The sequence below is a fragment of the Bos grunniens genome, chromosome 3 (assembly GCF_055505025.1).
Source record: "Bos grunniens cultivar Pamir isolate PY7600 chromosome 3, Bosgru_T2T1.0, whole genome shotgun sequence".
NCBI classification, from domain to species: domain Eukaryota; kingdom Metazoa; phylum Chordata; class Mammalia; order Artiodactyla; family Bovidae; genus Bos; species Bos grunniens.
In genome coordinates, this window is record NC_141167.1 from 51,995,997 (window position 1) to 52,008,759 (window position 12,763).

At 39.6% G+C, this 12,763-nt stretch overlaps 1 protein-coding gene across 13 annotated transcripts in view; it reads right to left on the reverse strand.

Annotated features, from left to right (window-relative positions):
* Window positions 1-12,763, reverse strand: part of SLC44A5 (solute carrier family 44 member 5) — a 425,241-nt gene that overhangs the window by 79,740 nt on the left and 332,738 nt on the right. The gene's annotated exons all lie outside the window — the stretch shown is intronic.

Sequence of the window (12,763 nt, forward strand, 5' to 3'; positions counted from 1 at the left end):
AAGATGCTAGGTAGGGTCATATAAATTCATCATCCTTATTTTCTAAGAATTATACACTTGCCAGCTGTATTAGAGAACCACACAAAGTAATATATGGTAGCTAAATTGGGAGATACTCTAATTCTAACTGAATGCTTGTAATTTCTCTAATTCGATTAATGCAATTCTATGTGGCAACCTGAAAATGAAAGTGTTAGTCGTTCAGTCATGTACAACTCTGTGTGACCCCCACGGACTGTAGTCCATCAGGCTCCTCTGTCATGGAATTCTCCAAGGAAAAAATATTGGAGCGGGTAGCCATTCCATTCTCTAGGAGATCTTCCAACCCAGGGATCAAACCCAGGTTTCCCATAATGCAGGCAGGTTCTTTACCATCTGAGCCACTTTCTATCTCCCTAGGAACTTTCCTGGGTTGGGAAGATCCCCTGGAGAAGGCAATGGCTACCCACTCCAGTATTCTTGCCTAGAGAATCCCAGGGACAGAGGAGCCTGGTGGGCTACAGTCCATGAGGTCGCAAAGAGTCGGACACGACTGAGCAACCAACACTTTCACGTGGCACGAAAGTTTGTGGGAGGATGAAACCATGTACATGTATGGCTGAGTTTCTTTGCTGTTCATCTGAAACTATCGCAACATTTTTATCAGTTATACTCCCAATATAAAATAAAAAGTTAAAAAATTCCAGTTCCTAAAAATTTGGAAGATGCATTGGTCACCGAACGTTTGCCTCTGCATATGGAAAACCTATCTCTTTGTCCTTTGCTTCTTTTAACATTTGCCTAGCTATCTCCTTACCCACATTGAAGGATTTGACAGTTCATGTTACAATTCAATCACTCATATATACATGGCCTGTGTGACTTGGAAAGATAAAAATAAATCAATTCTGAATGAGAATTTTAATATGGAAAAGAAATTTTTCTCAATTTTTATCATCCATCCAAGCCTTTCCTTTTAGTATCCAAGCACCCAGAAAAGTCTCCATTATCTAATTCTTTCTCCAGTGTCATAGAGACTAAATCAGTTTCATCTTCTAAATACCTTCTTACAAAATCTGACTCATTCAGGCACTCCTCTCCCATCTTCATTTCCCAGAATAAAGAAAGTAGATTATAAGTAAGGCATTTAAATGACAACTAAGTGTTCAATGTACAATGTCTCTAGACACTGTTTTATTAAATTCTGTTTTTATAACTTAGTTTGTCAGATACCTAAGAGATCTAATTTTACAAACTCTATTTTCTGTAATATATTTCTTTAAACTTTATCCCCAAATGTTTGAGTCCTTTTTTATACACTTAATTCAAAATGGGCACCTAAAGAACCATTTCATCCTCTGTCGTCCCCTTCTCCTCCTGCCTTCAAACTTTCCCAGCATCAGGGTCTTTTCCAATGAATCAGTTCTTCGCCTCAGGATGAGATAGTTGGATGGCATCACTGACTCAATGGACAAGAATTTGAGCAAGCTCTGGGAGTTGGTGATGGACAGGAAAGCCTGGCACACTGAATTCCATGGGGTCTTAAAGAGTCAGACACGATGGAGCGACTGAACTGAACTGAAAGGAGCATTTGGATTGCAACATTTGCTGCTTAATATTTTTACGACCCTGAAAAAGTCACTGAAATGTTTTAGTCTTGGCTTTCTCATTTGTTACTAAAAATGGTTACAGTAAGACCCGATCCCAAAGAATGTTGAGAATATGAAAGAAGATAAAGTGGAATGCCTAATGTGGTACTAGGCATACAACACGGACCTAATAATGCAAGTTCCTGTCTTACTTGGATTTCATGGAAACCAAACACTCATGCAGGTAGCTAATTTGCAAAGTGATTTTAGTTGAGTGAAAGTGAAGAGAGTGAGACAGGGAAGGGAACAAAGTCAATAAATGGCATGTTAATGAGTGGGATAATGTCGTGAGTGAGGTGACTCCGTGCTGCTGGGAACCTTCTCGGGAACCATACAGAAGAACGTCAGCCCATGCCGCCATGTCGGTGGGCATGAGGAAACTATCCGCCATAGTGGCAAGCAAACTTAGACGGACTGAGGGGTTGAGGGGTTGTGGTAACACCTGCAGTAGTTGTTGTTTTTATCATCCTCAGTCATCCGATTAAAGAAATTACTAAATGATCTCTGTATGTCCTGTTCAGTTAAGTTCAGTTCAGTCGCTCAGTCGTGTCTGACTCTTTGCAACCCCATGAATCGCAGCACGCCAGGCTTTTCTGTCCATCACCAACTCCCGGAGTTCACTCAGACTCACGTCCGTCGAGTCAGTGATGCCATCCAGCCATCTCATCCTCTGTTGTCCCCTTCTCCTCCTGCCCCCAATCCCTCCCAGCATCAGAGTCTTTTCCAATGAGTCAACTTTTCGCATGAGGTGGCCAAAGTACTGGAGTTTCAGCTTTAGCATCATTCCTTTCAAAGAAATCCCAGGGCTGATCTCCTTCAGAATGGTCTGGTTGGATCTCCTTGCAGTCCAAGGGACTCTCAAGAGTCTTCTCCAACACCACAGTTCAAAAGCATCAATTCTTCGGCGCTCAGCCTTCTTCACAGTCCAACTCTCACATCCATACATGACCACAGGACACACCATAGCCTTGACTAGATGGATCTTTGTTGGCAAAGTAATGTTTCTGCTTTTCAATATGCTATCTAGGTTGGACATAATTTTCCTTCCAAGGAGTAAGCGTCTTTTAATTTCATGGCTGCAGTCATGAAAATGCAGTCACCATCTGCAGTGATTTTGGAGCCCAGAAAAATAAAGTCTGACACTGTTTCCACTGTTTCCCCATCTATTTCCCATGAAGTGATGGGGCCGGATGCCATGATCTTCGTTTTCTGAATGTTGAGCTTTAAGCCAACTTTTTCACTCTCCTCTTTCACTTTCATCAAGAGGCTTTTTAGTTCCTCTTCACTTTCTGCCATAAGGGTGGCATCATCTGCATATCTGAGGTTATTGATATTTCTCCCGGCAATCTTGATTCCAGCTTGTGTTTCTTCCAGTCCAGCATTTCTCATGATGTACTCTGCATATAAGTTAAATAAGTACAGTGACAATATACAGCCTTGACATACTCATTTTCCTATTTGGAACCAGTCTGTTGTTCCATGTCCAGTTCTAACTGTTGCTTCCTGACCTACATACAGATTTCTCAAGAGGCAGGTCAGGTGGTCCTGTACTAGAAGTCAATACCAGTTTAGTTTATGTCAGAGTTCTCAACAAACACATGAAAATGAGAGAATAAGGTCTATAGAAGACTTAGAGACGAGGTGAGACCTGGGAAAGACTGGAAAATGACTAGGATTTGAGAAGGAATTGGGAAGGTGCCCAGGAGTGGGGAGGGAATTATAGATTGATGAAACAGTGTCATAATAAGAGGCTTCAATTTATTAAATGCTTACATATGTCAAGTATTATGCTAAATGTATTACATCCATTTCTCATTTGAGTCTCACCATAGCCTGTGAAGTGGACATTATTTTCCCTTCAATTATTTGCAGCTCAGAGTTTTATTTACTCTTAAGACCACTCAGGTTTTAAGCAGCATAAACAGGGCTTGAACTTAGGAGTGTTGCTCTCTAGGGCTCACGCTTTAAACATTAGATTATAGTCACTACACTGCTGCCTACTAAAGGGTAGATTAGGAGAGAGCTTGTTAACAGTGGGAAACAACAAGATATCAGCATAATGAGGATCAGCAGTATGTTAGACACATATGGTAGGAAAGGAGATAACACAGGTAATTTTGGAGCCTCTGCCATCTGTACAAAAGAGCTTTGTACTTGGCAGGAGAAAGCATCTGGCTGACAGGGATCTGATGCCCAGGGATGATGGAGGAAAAGATGAAGATGGAAGTGTCAAGGGAAGAGTTTTCCTTGATTTTGTAGTTTTGAATTACTAAGTGGCTGCTACACCTCTCCATGCAGCCTCTAGCACAGAAGTGTTGCTGCAGATGCTCTGTTTTTGAGCTAGAACATCGAGACTTTGAGCTGAAAGTTGCAAGGGTCAGTTCAAACAAGTCACGTCAATCAAGGATATCTAGTTCTCTCTCTCTCTCTTTAAGTCTTTATGAATTTACTACAATATTTCGTGTTTTATGCTTTGGTGTTTTGGCTGTGAAGCATGCAGGATCTTAGCTTGCTGACCAGGGGTTGAACCTGCAGCCCCTGCATTGGAAGGCAAAGTCTTATCCATTGGATTACAAGGAAAGTCCCTCTAGTTCTCTTGGTCTTCTTCATTAAGTCCACATCTCTCCACACTTCCACTGGAGGAATATGGTGGGGGAAAAAAAGAGGCGGGAAAAGGAAATATGCAGTAGCAGTTATTCTGTCCCTTAGTAAAGCAAGGGGCTTCTCACATTTTACTCCCTTTCTTGGAATTTCTCTATTCATGGAAATTCTAGAACTGTGCTGTCCAATATGAATAGCTACTAACCACATGTCTACTTCACACACAAATGTGGCTTATCTGAAGCGAGCCATACTATAACTGTGAAATATATTTCAGGTTTTAAAGACAGTATGAACAACAACAAAAAAGAATGTAACTATCTCATTAATACTATTTATTTTGATTATATTTGAAATTATAATATTTGGTTATGGTTAATTTTTAAAGGTATATTATTATAACTAATTTCATCTATTTCTTTTTACTCCCATAAATGTAGCTACTAGGAAATTTAACATTACATATATGACTCGCTTGAGTTTCTCCATGATAGATCTGTTTTAGAATATTTCCCCACAAACATCAGGGCTTCTCATATAAGGTAATTAATAATGCCATAGCATCATGGCTATGTGAGTCCTTCTCAGTCCCATCATACTCAGCACATCCTTTTTATAACAAATATTTGACAATGTTCCTTTTATAAAAATCTTGAAATAATATTTATAAAACATAACTTATCTACCACAAATTCTTTTAAAAACAATAACGTGTACTAACTGTAATGTAAATGATAAATTAAAAATTAATTTAAAATTAAACAGTATGCATATAAATATGCAAATGCTCACATGTAACTAAACTAGAAGACACAATGGAATAGTCAGATGCTTGTACGTATAGATAGAATCATTGAATATAACGGTTATAATTGCAGGAGGATTCAAGCAATTGTGTAGGAGATTCAAATACTACAAGTGGTGTTATTAGTCATATGATTTTCCTAAATGAACAAATTTTATTAAATTGCAACAAAAAATATAATCTTTCTTCAAATTCTCTTGCTGCTACTGCTGCTAAGTCACTTCAGTAGTGTCCGACTCTGTGCGACCCCATAGACGGCAGCCCACCAGGCTCCTCTGTCCCTGGGATTCTCCAGGCAAGAATACTGGAGTGGGTTGCCATTTCCTTCTCCAATGCATGAAAGTGAAAAGTGAAAATGAAGTCGCTCAGTCGTCCCCGATTCTTAGCGACACCAAGGACTGCAGCCTACCAGGCTCCTCCGTCCATGGGATTTTCCAGGCAAGAGTACTGGAGTGGGGTGCCATTGCCTTCTCCGTCAAATTCTCTTGGTAGATATTAAAATCACACAAAAATAAAAATGTGTGATTTTAAAACAGAAGTTCTAGATTGAAGTATTTAAAAGCAAATTGTCACCTACATAAGTGGGACATGGGAAAGTTGGCAGGAAGTGCAGAATTGTCCTATATATTTCCAGGCTTCTATCTTCCCTGTCTCCCACCCACCCAACCATCCTCTCATTGCTGCTGCTGCTAAGTCACTTTAGTTGTGTTCAACTCTATGCAACCCCATAGATGGCAGCCCACCAGGCTCCCCTGTCTCTGAGATTCTCCAGGCAAGAACACTGGAGTGAGTTGCCATTTCCTTCTCCAATGCAGGAAAGTGAAAAATGAAAGTGAAGTCGCTCATGTCCGACTCTTTGTGACCCCATGGACCGTAGCCTACCAGGCTCCTCCATCCATGGGATTTTCCAGGCAAGAGTACTGGAGTGGGGTGCCATTGCCTTCTCTGCACTCTCTCATTAAAAGATAGTAATACTTCCAAAACATTGTAACAATCAAAAACCAATTTTCCCAAAGACCTCCTATGCAGTGGTATTGCTCCAGTTGAGAATCACTGATTTAGATGTTCACTCACATTCTGAAAAATCTAAAATATATGTATAAATTTCACAGTATTTTCTCCCAGATTTTGGGGGGATATGCTCTCATGGAGTTATTATAATTTAATCCCATGTACTTGTAAAAAATTCACTTATTTTTTTATAGTCCACATATAAGAGATACAGTATTTATCTTTCTCTGTCTGATCTATTTAACTAAACATAATTCCCTCCAAGTTCATCCTTGGTGTTGCAAATGGTGAAATTTTTACTCTATTTTATGGCTGAGTACTATTCCAGTGTATGTATTTGTGTATGCACACACAAACACACACACACAGACACCACATCTTCTTTGTCCAGTCATCTATTGTTGGGCATTTAGGTTACTTCCATTATCTTGGCAATTTATAAATAATGCTGCTATGAAGACTGCAGTACACATGTCTTTTCAAATTAGTGTTTTGTTTCTTTGAAGTGGGATTTCAGGGTCATATGGTAGTTGTATCTTTTGTTCTTTTGAGAAACCTCTGTTCTGTTTTCCATAGTGGTTGCACCAATTTAAAATTCCACTAACAGTGTACAAGGGTACCCTTTTCTCTGAATCCTCACCATTTGTTATTTGTGTTCTTTTTTGAAAATATTTGTTTTTAAAGGTATGAGGTGATACCTAGTTGTAGTTTTAATTTGCAATTCTCTGATGATTAACAATGTTGATCATCTTTTCAAGTGCCTGTTGGCCATCAGTGTGTATTCTTTAAAAAAATGTATATTTTAAAATTTGTATAGAAGGAGAAAATACTTCAAATAGCCAACGCAATCTTGAGAAAGAAGAACAGAGCTGAAGGAACCATGCTTCGTAAGTTCAGACTATACAACAAAGCTACAGTAATCAAAACACTGTGGTATTGGTTTAAAAATAAAAAGACACATAGAACAATGGAGCAGAATAGAAAGTCCAGAGACAAACACACATTTATACCCAATGTACAGGAAAGGAGGCAGAAATACATAATGGAGAAAAGACAATTTCTTCAGTAGGTGGTATTGGGAAAACTGGAGACCTAGATGCAAAAGAATGAAATCAAAAGATCCTCTAACACAATATACAAAAATAATCTTAAAATGGATTAAAGACCTATATGTAAGATTAGTTCAGTTCAGTTCAGTCACTCAGTTGTGTTTGACTCCTAGTGACCCCATGGACTGTAGCACGCCAGGCCTCCCTGTGCATCACCAACTCCCAGAGTTTACTCAAACTCACGCCCATTGAGTTGGTGATGCCATCCAAACATTTTATCCTCTGTAGTCCCCTTCTTCTCCTGCCTTCAATCTTTCCAAGCATCCAGATCTTTTCAAACGAGTCACTTCTTCACATCAGGTGGCCAAAGTATTAGAGTTTCAGCTTCAACATCAGTCCTTTCAGTAAACACTCAGGACTGATCTCCATTAGGATGGACTGGTTGGATCTCCTTGCAGTCCAAGGGACTCTCAAGAGTCTTCTCCAACACCACAGTTCAAAAGCATCAATTCTTCTGTGCTCAGCTTTCTTTATAGTCCAACTATCACATCCATACATGACTACTGAAAAGATCATAGCCTTGACTAGATGGACCTTTGTTGGCAAAGTAATGTCTCTGCTTTTTAATATGTTGTCTATGTTAGTCATAACTTTTTTTCCAAGGAGCAAACGTCTTTGAATTTCATGACTGCAGTCACCATCTGCAGTGATTTTGGAGTCCCCCAAAATAAAGTCTGCCACTGTTTCCATTTTTTCCCAGTTATTTGCTATGAAGTGATGGGACAGGATGCCATGATCTTTTGAGTTTTAAGCCAACTTTTCCCACTCTCCTCTTTCACTTTCATCAAGAGGCTCTTTAGTTCTTCTTCACTTTCTGCCAAAGGGTGGTGTCATCTGCATATCTGAGTTTATTGCTATTTCTCCCGGCAATCTTGATACCAGCTTGTGCTTCATCCAGCCCAGCGTCTCTCATGAGGTATTCTGCATAGAACTTAAATAAGCAGGGTGACAATATACAGCCTTGATGTACTCCTTTCCTGATTTGGAATGAGTCTATTGTTCCATATCCAGTTCTAACTGTTGCTTCCTGACATGCATACAGATTTCTTAGGAGGCAGGTCAGGTGTTCTGGTATCCCCATCTCTTTAAGAATTTTCCATGGTTTGTTGTGATCCACAGAGTCTAAGGCTTTGGCATAGTCAATAAAGCAGAAGTACATGTTTTTCTGGGACTCTCGCTTTTTTGATGATCCAACAGATGTTGGCAATTTGATCTCTGGTTCCTATACCTTTTTAAATCCAGCTTGAACATCTGGAAGTTCATGGTTCACATACTGTTGAAGCCTGGCTTGGAGAATTTTGATCATTTCTTTGCTAGTGTGTGGGATGAGTGCAATTGTGCAGTAGTTTCAGCATTCTTTGGCATTGCCTTTCTTTGGGATTGAAATGAAAACTGACCTTTTCCAGTCTTGTGGCCACCGCTGAGTTTTCCAAATTTGCTGGCATATAAGGCCCAAGTCCAGTTAGTCAACTCTTTTCCATTTGGCTTCTCTCTCTGGATTTGGGGAACTCCTTCCTCCTTTGCCCTTTCAGGTCTAGAGGTAACAACGATTCTATTGTAGCTAGCCTCTGGGTTCTGAACCAGCTCTTCTTTTCCTTAACTCTGCTCATACCTTTGTAAATAGTTCTTTATTGAACTCGCTGCAATTATCTCATGTGAGTATAACATCTATTTGCTGCTAGGCTTCTTCTATATTCTAGAAAACAGCAGCCCAACCTTGAAAGATATTGCTTCTAGGTGGTGTATTAACTGGGTCTTTCATAGGGTATTTTGTTCCATAAGGCTGGCTATTCTGGTTGACTGAGTTGAGTGTTGGTCACCCACTCCTGACAAATCTGTCACATTAGCATTGCTCTGATCCAGGTCAGTGTAAATAAAAATCTATGTTATCCAAAATCCACATACAGTCTTCATTCCTGTTGTCATGATTACTTTTTCACAAAAATCATTGAACAAGTACTTTTCTATCTGGTTATTGAAAACTATCTCTATAGAGGGGTCTAAGCAGCCACATGAGACCTAGGTATCTTCATATTCTGAGTGTATTTGGAGGTCAGTACTTCTAATATTTCTTAAGCTTTCCTGCCATTGGTTGTCCAATATTTTTTCTTTTCCAGTTTGTGATAATGTAGTCAAACCATTGGTCTCTGTCTATGAATAGATAAGCAATTCAGTTCATGTCTTCTTTCAGTCAAAGTAGATAATCAGAAAAATGCCTCCTGATCAGTGCCAACAGATCCTCCATAACTATCCATAAATATGTTGATTTTTTTCTTTAGTTAAATAATCACAGGGACCTTTCCATGAGCCATGGGTTTGTGTTGAAGCTATGCCTCAGGAGTCAACACACTATTATATTGAGCAATTTTCTTATGTAACTTCCTTGTGCCTTCATGACCTTCTCCAGCATTGTATGGATATAGCACATCTACTCAATAATGGAGTGCAATATTGGGCACAGCCAACTTTAGGCTTGATGGATCAGATAACATTCAGTTCCCTGATGGGTTCTCATGTCATTAGGTGATTATTCAAGGTTCAGAAGCTACCTCTCAAAAGAATAACAGTTATTTGCTAAAAGGATATGAATTTTCTCCAAAGTCATAGGAACCTCTGTGATCCTCTAATAGGCGTTTGCCACAGTTGACATATAACATCCTGCTCTCTGATGGATATTTTAAGTACCATTGAGTCCACTCTGCCATACAGACCTAGTGGCAGACCTGCTAGTACAGTAACCTGGATTATCTGAAAAGCACTTTATTTCTTGGGGCAGCCATTAAATGCTGTGTCTCTTTTTTTAATAACAGACAGTGCAAGGTACAGCAGCTTATCTTTTACTTTGGAGGAGATATCACTACCCGACCCTCAAATCTTCATTGAAGGACTCCTGTATTTTCATGAGATTTATCTCCCTTCCATTAGCACACATTATGTCTTTGTAAGACATCTGGATTGCATGCCATCCAGTACTCTCCAGATCTTATGAGCATGATGCCATCAGTGTAAGGGATTTGTGTGGTATCCTGTGAAGTAAGATATTATTCAAACCGTGCAGACTGAACTGTGACAAAGAGCTAGGGGGCCATATAACTTTGCAGGGAGACAGTGAGGATGCAGCACTATCCCTACCAGGTGAAGGCAAATGCTCCCGGTGTTTTATACTTACTGGGAAAGCTTTTGTGAAAGCTTTTGTTATCAATAGACCAGTTGCTGCATCCAAGCTGACAGAAGCTGCTTTGATTTATTCTAGTAGAGAGATGACAACTTTAACAGTAGCTAAAATTAAGGCCATGACTTGGTTAAGCTTAAGCAAATCCATTATCGTTCTTCAGAAACCAGCTTCCCTCTTCACTGGCCAAACAGGGTGATATATAGTTTCCTTAGGGAGAATGTGCTAATTATTCATTAGTGTTATACTAAGTATGAATGTGTTCATCTCTATATTTTCAGAGTCTTTGCGTGCCTATCACATAGTAAGGCCAAATGAATGAATGAATGATAGTTAATAGAAATTTGATGACTGACAATTCAGTATAGATGAATGAATGGGAGTTTGACTGTATTCTAGACTTACTTTAAGATAAAGCTTTCCGTGTTAACTTTTATAATATTGCTTCTGTTTTATGTTTTGGTTTTCTGGGCATGAGACATGTGGGGTCCTAGGTCCCTGGCCAGGGATCAAACCTGCACCCTCTACACTGCAAGGTGAAGTCGTAATCCCTGGATCACCAGGAAAATCCCTCTGTTAACTTTTTAAAATAATAAGGTAAATAGGTATCAGATACTGTATGATTGGTTAGATAGGCCCTAAGGAATATTGTAAATCAAGTTGCAGGCTCCATGTATTAAATCATATAGTGAAGCAACAAAAAATAATTAAATCCAAGCTGTTGTAGCTATGAGTTTAAAACATGACAAAACAAATCAAATTGAAACTAAAATTAAAGTATTGTGAATATTTAGGTGGAAGGAGAGAAAGATTTAACTGCTTCCTTTAAGTATATAAAAGATTTTAAAAGCTATATGGGAGTTAATTATCTATTGTTGCATAGGAAATTACTCCCAAACTTGGCAAGGTAAAATAAACATTCTTTAAATTAAAAAAAATTTTTTAAATTTTATTTATTTTAGGCTGTGCTAGACCTTTGTTGCTGCATGAGCTTTCTCTACTTACAGCAAGCAGGGGCAACTTTCAAGTAGTGGTGTGCAGGCTGCTCATTGGGGTGGCTTCTCCTATTGCAGAGCACAGGCTCTACAGCACAGGCTCAGTAGTTGGGTGCATGGAGCTTAGTTGCCCTGTGGCATGTGGAATCTTCCCAGACCAGGGATTCAAACCCATGTTCACTGCATTGGCAAGCAGATGGTTAACTACTCAGTCACCAGAAAATCCCTCAAATAAACATTTCTTATCTCACAGTTTCTGTGGTCAGAAATTGGGAATAGCTTAAAGTTGGAGAGCTCTGGCTCTGAGTTCTTCATGAATTAGCAGTCAAGATGTAAGCCAAAGTCACAATCAGCTGAAGCCTTGACTGTGGTCAGGGATTAGCCTTCTAGATGGTTCCCTTGCATGGATGTTAGCAGGAAGCTTCAGTTCTCACTGACTGATGACAGTAATGTGGGCTTTATCTGTAGGACTGTCTGAGTGTCCTCATGTCATGTCATATGGCTTCCCATAGAGCTAATGATCTAAAGGGAGAGAGGAAGAGCAAAGAGAAAGCTGCATGCCTTTTATGACCTATTCTTGGAAGTCACCAAATGTATTCTGTCACATTCTATTCACTAGAATCAGTCATTAAGTCTAGTTCACACTCAAGGGATAGGACATTAAGCACCACTATCTGAAAGAAAAATGTCAAATAATTTATAGACATATTTGAAACCCACTGTACATGGTGATCTGCAGCCATGAAATTAAAAGACGCTTGCTCCTTGGAAGAAAAGCTATGACCAACCGCAACAGCATAATAAAAAGCAGAGACATTACTTTGCTGACAAAGGTCCATCTAGTCAAAGCTATGGTTTTTCCAGTGGTCATGTATGGATGTGAGAGGTGGACTATAAAGAAAGCTGAGCACCGAAGAATTGATGCTTTTGAACTGTGGTGTTGGAGAAGACTCTTGAGAGTCCCTTGGACTGCAAGGAGATCAAACTAGTCAATCCTAAAGAAAATCAACCTAGCATATTCATTGGAAGGACTGATGCTGAAGCTGTAACTCCAATACTTTGGTGACCTGATGCAAAGAACTGACTCATTTGAAAAGACCCTGATGCTAGAAAAGATAGAAGGCAGGAGGAGAAGAGAACAGAGGATGAGGTGGTTGGATGGCATCACCGACTCAATGCACATGAATTTGAGCAAACTTTGGGAGTTGGTGATGGACAGGGAAGCCTGGTGTGCTGCAGTCCATGGGGTCACAAAGAGTTGGACATGACTGAGAAACTAAACTGAACTGAACTGATACATGGTGATCAGCTGAATAAAAGGAAATGAATGGGGTATATGTATACATACAGCTGACTGACTTTGCTGTACGGCAGAAAACTAACACAGCATTGTAAAACAACTGCTGCTGCTGCTAAGTTGCTTCAGTCGTGTCTGACTCTGT